Source organism: Pinus tabuliformis, chromosome 6 (assembly GCF_031772625.1).
Source record: "Pinus tabuliformis cultivar Carrire ecotype Pingquan chromosome 6, CPIR1, whole genome shotgun sequence".
In the NCBI taxonomy this organism is placed as follows: Eukaryota; Viridiplantae; Streptophyta; class Pinopsida; order Pinales; family Pinaceae; genus Pinus; species Pinus tabuliformis.
This window is the reverse complement of record NC_142292.1, coordinates 1,844,221,046-1,844,232,815: the sequence shown is the minus strand read 5'-3', so window position 1 is coordinate 1,844,232,815 and position 11,770 is coordinate 1,844,221,046. Positions and strand designations below refer to the sequence as shown.

Genomic DNA, 11,770 nt, shown 5'->3' with positions numbered 1-11,770 from the left:
GGCCCACCTTCGATCAAGGTCACTTCCTGTCGACTTCAGCTCATTATCCAGGAAGTTGATCTAGATACTCCCTTTCGGTGCCTTGGAGCTTGCATGCCTCAATGGCAGGTTCTTCGTGTTCGACGTGAGGTTTTCATCATTGGCCTCTGATCGAATGATTCTACGGGTGTTCGACGCCAGATCACTAATTCGCACGCCGTAGATTGTACCTATAGTACCTTGAGGGCCATTGTCATTATTGGTGGTACCTCTCGCGTCTGTTAATAGTTTTCAATATTGACTCGTAATCAGAGGATGTTCATGCATGTTCGACTTAAGCTCATATATTCTCATGCTTGAACTTGTACTTTTGTTCGGGTCGAGATGGAGCGCAAGACCCTGGATTTTGTCTGTTGTAATCCAGGCGTGATTCTTGGTACATGACTCATTCACTGGATGGCTGCGACCATACCTGAGTCGATTCATTGATGCTAACCAGATGGCTGCGTCCATACTATGGATCTAAATTATTTTGTACTCTCTTATGGATGGCTGCGACCATACCACATATTTTATGTACTTAAGCTATCAGTTGTATCTCTCAATGCAGATTCTCGGCGGCAGCTACATATGTTCTTGTAAAGCATTTCACCCCTCTCTCTCTCTCGGGCCTCATGCTTTAGGGGGCATCTGTTACACAGTAATTTGTCACCATTGGTCACCGTCCCTGTTACCCCTTTCCTGTACTTTGGAGGACTCATTCCGGGACTTGTGAGCAGTGACATAACTTAAAAACACTTGCATTATGTTCCCCTGAGTATGGACTTCATGTGCCCTGAAGACACCTCCTGCAAAATATCCCTGAAAAGTGCCCTTTTTCCATTAGCGCGGGTCCACAATGTACTACCCGCGCCAATGAATGAGATCCTCAAAAGAAGGTGTGACCATTGGCGCTCTGTCTTAGAGTAACACCCGCGCCAACCAAGTTTGGAAAAGATTTTTGACAAACGCGCGCCCAGATGTTTTTTCCCTTTAAATCATGAAGTCTTTTGAGGATAAAGCTCATCTTCTAGATGTCGACAGTCATCATCTATCCACAGCGGCTTTTTGGAGATAATGCCAATCCATAATGGGTGTCTCGATTCATTGTATTTTCTTCCCCTTCTCCATCTATAAAAGTCTGTCCTCATGCATTAGACAAGCTAGTTCTTGAGTAGTAGTGATAACGCTTGTCTCGAGTGATAGTAAGAGTCTTTGGAGCATAGGGAGGTTATGCTGCTGGAAGTCTGAGAGAGAGAAGGTCTATTGCAAGACACGTATAGCTGCTCGCCCAGCCAGAGGAGAGGTTCAACGTCAGAACTTTGGTTGTATCTTTCTCTGTTGATTATTTATTAATAAACGACTATCATTATGGTTCCGATCTTATTGCTCACTATGATAATGTTTGATCTATATCTTGTCTGACTGATATATAGTTGTATTTAGTGGATTTTATGCTTGTATTCGCTTCGTTCTTTGCATGTGCAGGTATCCATTCGCGGAGATCGTGAGGGTCGTGACCTGCCGGAGCAAGGGAATGGGAGTATCAACTCTTCTACGACATTAGCGTTGGACTCCAGGTTGGTTCTCATAATCCACTTTTAGTTTGCAACTAGGAACTTGCATGGTAGCGTGAATTGATTGTTGCTAGACCCATTTTGGGCTAGTGGGATCGCCTCTGTCCGCAGAGGGGATTTACCTCTCCAACAATGGTCAACTAAGGTCAATCGTGATCAACCATGATCAACCATGATGGTCAACGATAATCAACCATGATCAACTATGATCGTTAATCAAGATCTCTATGGTTAGAATTATTGAACATGGTCAACCAAGATCAACCATGGTTAGCCAATATCAACATGGTTAGAATGGCCAAACATGGCTAGCCAAGGTCAACCATGATAAACTATAATGGTTAATCAATATCTCTATGGTTAGAATGGTTGAACATGGTCAACCAACATCAACCACAGTAAAGCATGGTCAACCATGATCAACCGAGATCAACCATTGTTAACTTGCATGGTCAACCGAGGTTAACTAAGACGACGACGGTTAGAATGATTGAACATGATCAACTAAGGTTAACCATGACCAATAGTGATTTAACCATGAACAACCATGATCAAGCATGATTGAACATGATCTAGCATAATCAACAATAATCAACCATGGTCAACCTTGATTAACAATGATAAACCATGATCAAACATAATGGTCAATTGAGATCTCTATGGTTAGCATTGTTGAACATGGTCAACCAAAGTCTCTATGGTTGAATATTGTCAAACATAATGTTTAGTCAAGGTATTTATGGTCAATCATGATCAACCATGGATAACATGGTTAAATATGGTCAGTCATGGTCAACCATTGCCAGCTGTGGTTGAATATGGTCAACCATGGTTGAATAATGTTAACAATAATATCTTAATATTAACGTTAACATATTAATGCCAACGTTAATGCTAATGGTAATTTTAATATTAACATTAACATTAACACTAAGATAAATATTAATATTAACATTTTTCATATTAATATTCTAATGAGACTCATCAACCCTCTTCAACCATGATTAAACATAGTAAGCTAGTTGACCACACATTAGTAAGCCTTTAACTAGCACAACTACATTTACAAATATAATTGATATACCTAATTATTTACAAATATGATTGATATACCTAATTATTAACATATTCTTAATCAACATGCCCACCACTTATGAAAATAATGTGAATCCACCTATATTAACGACTAACCACTATAATTGTGTTATATTAACACTTTAACATGTTAGAAAAACTTTAATTCTTTAAAAAAAAAATTAATAATAAACTCTTACATCACATTTAGGTTCAACTCTTACATCCCATTTTCTTAGATCATCACAAATATTCAAAGATTGAAAAAGGTATGCGATTTATATCTTAAAACAATTAAAGGAACGTAAGTGTTAATCAACCTTATGGTAAGTTGAATATCAAACAATTAAAATTATGTTACTTTTCAAAATGAGACTTTACTGACCATTTAAAAATAGCTGGCGTGTGTCCCCGAGTCTACACAAAAGAAATATGTTAATGGTATATCTAATCTACACAATGTAAAGTAACTTTGCAGACTTTATTGACCATTTAAAGATCGTTAGTCAGTATTGTCCGCCTAATGACCGATCAATTACAAATATGGGTCTTTGTAAGAGTGCCATCTCAACCCAGACATGCATTCACCAATCACGTACTTATAATCTGTAGGTCGTGAGGGTTAGAAAGGCACAGGTTCAAGGACAGTTCTCATCACCAAATTCTTTGTTTCACTGTTGGCAATGCTGAAGCCATCTCGGTATTTGTAGAGGTGGTAGAAAGCTCTCAGAATGTCAAAAGCATGTTTCTTGGAAGAAATGGGAACATTGCTCTCTGGTTTGAGAAACTCCCAATTTAATTCTCTGATCTTCTCTTCTATCATGGTGTCTATGTGATTAAGAGCATCTTCCTCTGTTGCTCCAGGATTGTCTTTCATATAACAGGATATAGACGAAGCTTCTTCACCACGGCTTCTCTCGGCCTGCATTCACCATCATGCAACTCAAATTCAAAATCAAAACCAAAAGGAAAACCAGTTTTGAAAATCAAAACCAAAAAGAAAACCAGTTTTTGAATGCAACGTTTTGCATTTGATTTTATATAGAGGATGGAAGATGCCAATTTACCTGGTAGCCGCACACGTCACCTCGTAGTCGAAGGATGGAAGATGCCGCGTCATTGAAACTGGATGGGAAATCAATCTCCTGCAGGACGTGAAGGGGGAGGGGAATATCCAACGTGAGAATGGGTTGCAGTGTGGCTGCTCGATACCCAAAACTCACCTTCCCGTTCTCCAAATACTCCTCAAACGTCGGTATATAACCGCTGGACATCCACTTTGCTTCTTCCAAAAACGCATCAAATACGGCTTCCCACTGCATAGCGCAACCCTAACATTATCATAAGCGAAGAAATATGTTATTCGCTGCAATTCTATGTATGAGGTTAAATTTGCATACAGTGTTTCGAGCATAGCTGAGCGTGTCTCGGCCTCTCTAGCCATTCCATTAACGCAATCGTAAAACACCATGTAAACTCCTTTCATATATTGTGGAAGGCACTCTGTGGCGGACGGATCCCATCTGATCATTTTACACACACACTTAGTTTCTGCCTCGATCATTATGCAAATTATTATATTTATTCTATTAACTTATGATCTAATCAAGCAAATTACGCCCACCTCTTAATTGCAGATGTGAAGAGTTCGAGCTCGTCCATCGTTCCGAAGGTGTCATAGATATCGTCGAGAACTATTCCAAGATAACATAATTTGGCAAACCCCAATCTGAACGCAGAATGTTTGGGTTCAGTGGCAATGCAAGATGCCAAAGTGTAGAATTCCACGTGACGATGCCGAGTGAATGTGAGTTCAGAAAAACCCGAATCTTTCCACCATCTGCACACAAAATAATTCCAAGATTACACCACTAAAATCCCAACTTTTATGCAAGGAAGATATAGTACTGCTGGAGGCAGCCTATCACCTGGACACATGCTTTAACTCTTTCTGTTGCAAGGAGTGAAAGATATTGAAGTCTAATTTTGCGAGTTCTAAAAGCTTCTCGTTCTTGGTCCTCCTGAAAATCAAAATGCAAATTAGATTAACACTTAAATTTCCATAATAAAATAATGCGCCTGCTCGAATATATATTCTACTTACTCAAGCGATGGATTACTGTCGTTTCCAAATAGGTCAATGTAATTCCTTGCTTCCAATCTTGGAAAATTAGTGAGCCAGCGATATTCAAGAACGTATTCTATCTGCACCCAAAATATTATTGTTATAAAACATATAAAACATACATAAAATATTGTACGATTTTGTGAATTTGTAATGTTACCGTTGCCTCACCTCTCGTGCAAGACTGGCACTGGAAATCGGAACCGTTTTCAGGGCTTCTTTTAAATATGTTGTAGAGAATATTTCAGCCTCTTCCATAACACTCTCCCCCGGAAAGGCAACGAGGGAGGCCCGAAATAAATTGAGAACGCCTCTGATCTCCCCCTCTGTCTGAATATTGGCAGAGCATTCAAATTCCCCATTTTCATCTTTGAATACTTTCAAGACATCTGAAATGAAATATAATGAGATTTTTTAAAGGCAATCTATAAGAGAGGCCGAAAAATTATATAAAATTACATTCAACTTCTTAAACAAGCGATTTACTAATAAAATGTGGATATATTTTACCTGAAGACACCGGGTATCCGTGTAGTCGAAGAGTTCGAAACCCCAAGGCAGTTGAGTTGAGATCAATAACATCACTCTCTCTCCCACATCCAATCCCTTTCTCGCCCCAATAACTGGACGAAAAAATAATTTATCGTTATAATGATATGCAACATTCCATATATAAATCTAATAAATAAGGATAATAATGTTACAGTGACTGACCTATAAATATGGTCTAACACCGATTTTATCTCATTTTTGAAATGCCTATCGATTCCCAAACGTTCAACGCTATCGACCATCGAAAGGCATTCAATGAGATCATTCAGGGGAGTGACTGTAACTGAATTGAACATCTCCTTTACTTCCCCAACAAGTCTCTCAGCCCGTTCGCGGTAACAAGGTGCCTGGACAAAATTGGATCAGAATCGATGGATTGAATCTAAAGAAGGAATATACAGAAAAATAAATTGTATTAGTGAAGTTCAATTTAGTTACCCACCCCATAAGGGGTCGAGAGGGACTGGATGAAATCGTCGTCCCAGAGATTGGAATGATAATCGCCTTTGCGCCTTTGCACGCCATCATCGTCACATAAACTCATGCTCACAGATTTGGTAGGGATTTCGGATTGATTTACGGAAGCCATGGGTACAACTGATGAGATAGAAGGGAGCGCCAATATTTTTTCACGCTATGATAAAATAGTTATGTGGTTCAACCCAGCTGCGGCCTTTCCGTATATATAGAGCTTCTTAGTCGTGTGCGATTGGAACGCCTGGGCAGCTTAGAGCCGCCTCTTTGGACAACAATGGCATCTCAACATTTTATTAATAATATGTGGTTCAACCCACCTGCGGCCTTTCCGTATATATAGAGCTTCTTAGTCGTGTGCGATTGGAACGCCTAGGCAGCTTAGAGCCGCCTCTTTGGACAACAATGGCATCTCAACAACATTTCAATAATAAGTCGCCATCCTGAAGACGAAGGCATCTCGACTAAAATATCCATAGACAGACAAACCCCAATCCTTTCGTCAAGTCTCCTTTGTGGACCAACATCATTTCAATGTGGATTAGGTTTTACGTGTCCCGTTTCTGTGAAAGAGGTAGCCCACGTGTAGCCCATTGTGCCTCGATTTAATAAATCCCCTATGTGGACAAAAATCATTGCAACGACCTCCCGTTATGTACAAATTATTTCAATGAAGTGGCCCACACTGTTCGCCATAATGTTCTTATTTAGAGATATTATATTGGAAGTGTCTTTTAGGGCACCCAACTTCTGAGAGCTCGTTCAGCAAGCAACCTTGCCATCCAAATTTGACTGGTTTCTCAAAACTCACTTATTACTTAAGATGAAGTTTGAACATCTCGCTCGCACCCAGCTAAGTGGTGAAAAGGGGCTTTGTACTGTTATATATGGCTATGTTATTTGGAATGGTTGATCTCTCATACGTATTTATTTGAGTATTCCGTGATAAAACTAGTTTTCTTCTATTTTTCAAATATTGTTTTTGATCAATAATGAATCAGGGGTTAAATTTGACGGGTGCTTTTAGCCGTAGATGTATTTTTTACGACGTTATTATTTTTAAACCGTGCATCAGATGACTTTTAATATTTATTTATAGAAGTTTTATCTAATTTCAAATTGCACTCATAATTGTTGTAAATTTTCTATTATTTGTTGTACCAAGCCACTCAAGTCTCATTGCTACACTTTTTTTAAAGACGTGATAATCAAAATTTTCTGCAAACTTATAGAAACAATGGTACTCTATACTAGACCAAGTTATACTTAACTATTTCCTATGTGTCGGAATATCCTAACATCCCCCCTCAAGAACAACTTCGGATAGGATTGAAGGATTTACAAATATGACACAATAGGAGAAGGAAGGAGGCACTAGAGCCTATAAATATTGATGTGGATTTTTACGATGGGACTTCCTAGATCTAAATATTTTTCAATTGTAGTTTTTCCCATCATAAGTTACGTGATTTTTCCAATGATTTGAAGATTTTTTATTTTTTTTTCTTTTGTACCATATTTTCTAATACACAAATCATTTATTTTTTTTCAAGAATTGGAGAATCATTCATTTGAAAAGAAATTTTAATCCAAACTTTCTTTAACATATCTAGTATGACATAATTTGGTAAAACTAATTGTTTCTCTACACCTTTATCTATTTGTAATTTCTTTGGAAAAGGAGGATTTTGTAAGCTTATAGGGGGTTTTTCTACTAAAGGAGTAGTGGGAGTTGTTCTTATTTCATTGTCACTTATATTCTCAATAATTTCTTCATTCTCAGGAGTTTCCTGATGATGGATCCCTGTTGGGATTTGAAACGTTGACGAAAAATGGTTTTTACTGTAGGTTCTCCTGTAACTAAGTCAAAATATATAAACCACACATGTATAAAATCCATAATTATTTCCCTATACGGAGGGGATACATGGAGTGAAATCATTTTACTTGAAAAATTTAGAGTGAGGATAGCAAGAAGAGCTGCAGACCTTCATCGTGACAATAATCTCATTCCCCCGTTTCTCTTAGTTAAGCTCTTCTACTATCAACATTCAAGAAGTCTTGATGATGGATCCCTGTTGAGATTTGAAACGTTGACAAAAAATGGTTTTTACTGTGGGATCTCCGGTAACTAAGTCAAAAGATATAAACCATAGATGTCTAAAATCTAGAATCATTTCCCTATACGGAGGGGATACATGGAGTGAAATCATTTTACTCAAAAAATTTAGAGTGAAGATAGCAAGAAGAGCTGACCTTCATTTTCTTAAAAACTGTCGTAACAATTATCTCATTCTCTCATTTCTCTCAGTTAAGCTCTTCTACTATCAACATTCAAGAAATCTCAATGAAGGATCCCTGTTGAGATTTGAAACGTTGACGAAAAAGGGTTTTTATTGTGGTTTCTACAGTAACTAAGTCAAAAGATATAAATCACAGATGTCTAAAATCTAGAATCATTTCCCTATACGGAGGGGATACATGAAGTGAAATCATTTTACTCGAAAAATTTGGAGTGAAGATAGCAAGAAGAGTTGCAGACCTTCATTTTCTTAAAACCTGTCATGACAATAATCTCATTCCCTCATTTCTCTTAGTTAAGCTCTTCTACTATCAACATTCAATAAGTCTTGATGATGGATCCCCGTTGGGATTTGAAACGTTGATGAAAAATGGTTTTTACGTGGGTTCTCTAGTAACCAAGCCAAAAGATATAAATTGCAGATGTCTAAAATCTAGGATCATTTCCCCATACGGAGGGGATACATGGAGTGAAATCATTTTACTCAAAAAATTTAGAGTGAAGATAGCAAGAAGAGTTGTAGACCTTCATTTTCTTAAAAACTGTCGTGACAATAATCTCATTCCCTCATTTCTCTCAGTTAAGCTCTTCTACTATCAACATTCAAGAAGTCCTGATGATGGATCCCTATTGGGATTTGAAACGTTGACAAAAAATGGTTTTTATTATGGGTTCTTTGGTAACTAATTCAAAAGATATAAACTACATATATATAAAATCCGTAATAATTTCCCTTACAGAGGGGGTACATGGAGTGAAATCATTTTACTCGAAAAATTTAGAGCGAAGATATCAAGAAGAGCTGCAGACCTTCATTTTCTTAAAAACTGTTGTGACAATAATCTCATTCCCTCATTTCTCTCAGTTAAGATCTTTTATTCTCAACATTCAACAAGTCCTGATGATGGATCCCTATTGGGATTTGAAACATTGACGAAAAATGGTTTTTACTCTGGGTTCTCTAGTAACTAAGTCAAAATTTTCCTCATTTTCAGGAGTCCCATTCTCTTTATATTCTTTAATGACAACAAGGGGATTTTTATTTTGTAAAAATCTCCCCTATCAAAAATGAATATTAATTAAATCTAGGGGAGCTTTCATGTAAGTTTGGAACTTTTGTACTTTAACACTATAAGTGGCTTTCCAAGGTATTTTATTATTAGGGTTTAGGAGCGGTCGTGTAGGTAGTTGATTAGGACTTTTTGGTAGTCAAGTAGGTCTCAATGGGAGAGGTTGACTTTTGGTCAACCAAGGGTGAAATTTAGGTTTTGGTGGTGGAGAAAATAATTTAGACCAATATTTAGGATACAAAGGGAAAGATTGAGGATATTGTGAAATTTCTACCATAAGATCCTTGCCAAATTTGTGGCCAAGATGAATTTTGAATTTGTGGTGGACAGTGCTTCCAAGGTAATGGTGTGTTCCAACTATTCTAATATTTTTGTGCATAAGGTTGAAATTGTGAATTAGGATCTTACATCATACCTAGTTGAAAAGGCTACCAAGGACTTTTTGGAGCAATGAGGCAAACTTGATATGGAATTTTACTTGATCCATTTTCTTCTTGGTAAATATATGTCAACCCAGGTAGTGATGGACAATATGTAATAGCATCTGATTTTGCAAAAATGACACAAATTTCAATAATCTCAAGTGGACATTCTCTTAATGCATGTTTCTTTCCACATCTAGGGCAAAATATTGAGAAAGAGACATTCTCAACTTTTTGCTTGTTTTTCATTATTTACATATCAATATTATCACCTAATATTACCAGGAATATCTATTTTAAAATTATCAAGAAAATCCTCAAGTTCGTCTTTCATTATTGATCCTGATGCTAATTTACTTACTCTTACAATGGTTAGATCTCTAGGAATTCTCCCATACTTTGTTTGCCCCCTGAAATGAGCTTGCACAACTCACAAATTTCTTGAAATGGTAATTGAGACACATATCATTTACCCATTAGGTTAAATATATCAATCCACTCAACCTTTATTGCTCTAAGTAAGAGGGATTTTAGTGTATCACATCCTATATTATGTGTTTTTTCCCTCTAGACATTATATGTCAGTCTCTCTATAGGAACATGAATAATATCATCTTCTTTTTTATTCATTTTAAAAATTTCCTCCTTAATATCAGTCTGTATACAATAGTCATTATATTTTACTAAAAATAACCTTCTCATATCATCCCATGGTCTTGTAGATTAAGTACCTATACCCATAAACCATTTAAGGGCTCCACATTTTAATGTGGCTAGAAACAATTTCATTTTTGACAGTCATGTAGGTAATCATAAGATATACATAATACTTCAAATTCAAAAGTGTAGAAATTCTCACTGTAGATTAATCTGATTTTTCAATGTACTAAAGCAAAATACTTAATCTACTTCTACAATAAAAAATGCGGAAGCTTAATCGATTTTGAGCAAGATCAAATAGAACACATACAACATAGAAGAAGAATCAATCACACATGAAACACAAAAGAATACTTTGGGGAAATCCTTATCTAAAAACCCTACTATCTGTAATATCATACAAGTGGAAGTATCTCAGGATTACACAAGCTTTAGCTCTCACAGCTATCCAGCTCTCAGTACAATCCCTCAGTGTTGCTCATAGACAGAATATACAACTCATATGCCTTCTCCTCTGTCCTCCAAGCCTCCTATTTCCTTGCAGAGTTTTCCCTGGGTGCTCCAGCTGTAACCTTGTGTGACACTGATATCACACACTACTCCAACACACTGTAAAATTGTGCAAATCTCAAGGAATGAATTCCTTCTACATGCAAGAGATTTTCCTTTAGGAAAATTATAGCAACTAATAGTACACTGTCCCTGCCTTTAATCTCAACTGGACCTTTGTCTGGACTGAAATGCATGAGTTATTTATGAGATAATATTCAGTTATCTGGAGTACACTAGTTTCATGCATGCATGGATTAACTCATTGAACTCACAATTAGTTCCTCCAACTGTTTGGAACTAATTTAACTAGACATAACTCAGTTAACTAATCTAACTAATTACAACTCAAATACAACTCATCCTTATCTCCTTAATTAAGGGATAACTTCCTCAATCAAAGGGATAATTATTGCATGACTTCACAAAGACTTCATGTTTGAATTTCTCCAACTAATTAACTGAAGATGAATTAATTAATTATTTTTCAAACAGATGGTGAGACTAAATATGAATTTAGTCTGCACTATGTACACCTCTTCCTCAATATTGCCATTGAGGAATGTAGTCTTCACATCCATCTGATGGATCTTCCAACCCATCTGTGCTGATAGTGTCAACATCAATATGATAGATGAGTACCTTGCTACAGGAGAAAAGGTCTCATCATAGTCGATCCCCTCAACCTGTGAGAAACCACAGGCAACAAACCTTGCCTTATATTTCTCCACGCTACCATCAATAGCTTGCTTTACCTTGCAAAGCTAACAGGAACTCACAACTGAATTGTTCTCCGGTCTTGGAACCAAATCCCAAACATTGTTTCAAACTATGGAGTCATAATCCTCCACGATAGCATCAACCCAAATCGGCTACTACACTACTTCCTTAAAGGAAGATGGTTTAGTCTCAACACATTCCCCAATAAGGGCCATGTATCCAGTGTA

General features: G+C 37.1%; 1 pseudogene across 1 annotated transcript; it reads right to left on the bottom strand.

Annotated features, from left to right (window-relative positions):
* Positions 1-3,073: 3,073 nt before the first annotated feature.
* Positions 3,074-6,109, bottom strand: LOC149266384 ((E,E)-alpha-farnesene synthase-like; annotated as a pseudogene). Its single transcript, XR_016260150.1, has 10 exons — positions 5,789-6,109; positions 5,509-5,693; positions 5,305-5,417; positions 4,966-5,183; positions 4,774-4,874; positions 4,598-4,690; positions 4,294-4,509; positions 4,070-4,192; positions 3,737-3,985; positions 3,074-3,591 (listed from the first exon to the last, which is right to left on the bottom strand). The product of XR_016260150.1 is annotated as a (E,E)-alpha-farnesene synthase-like (transcript).
* Between the last annotated feature and the right edge of the window lie 5,661 nt (positions 6,110-11,770).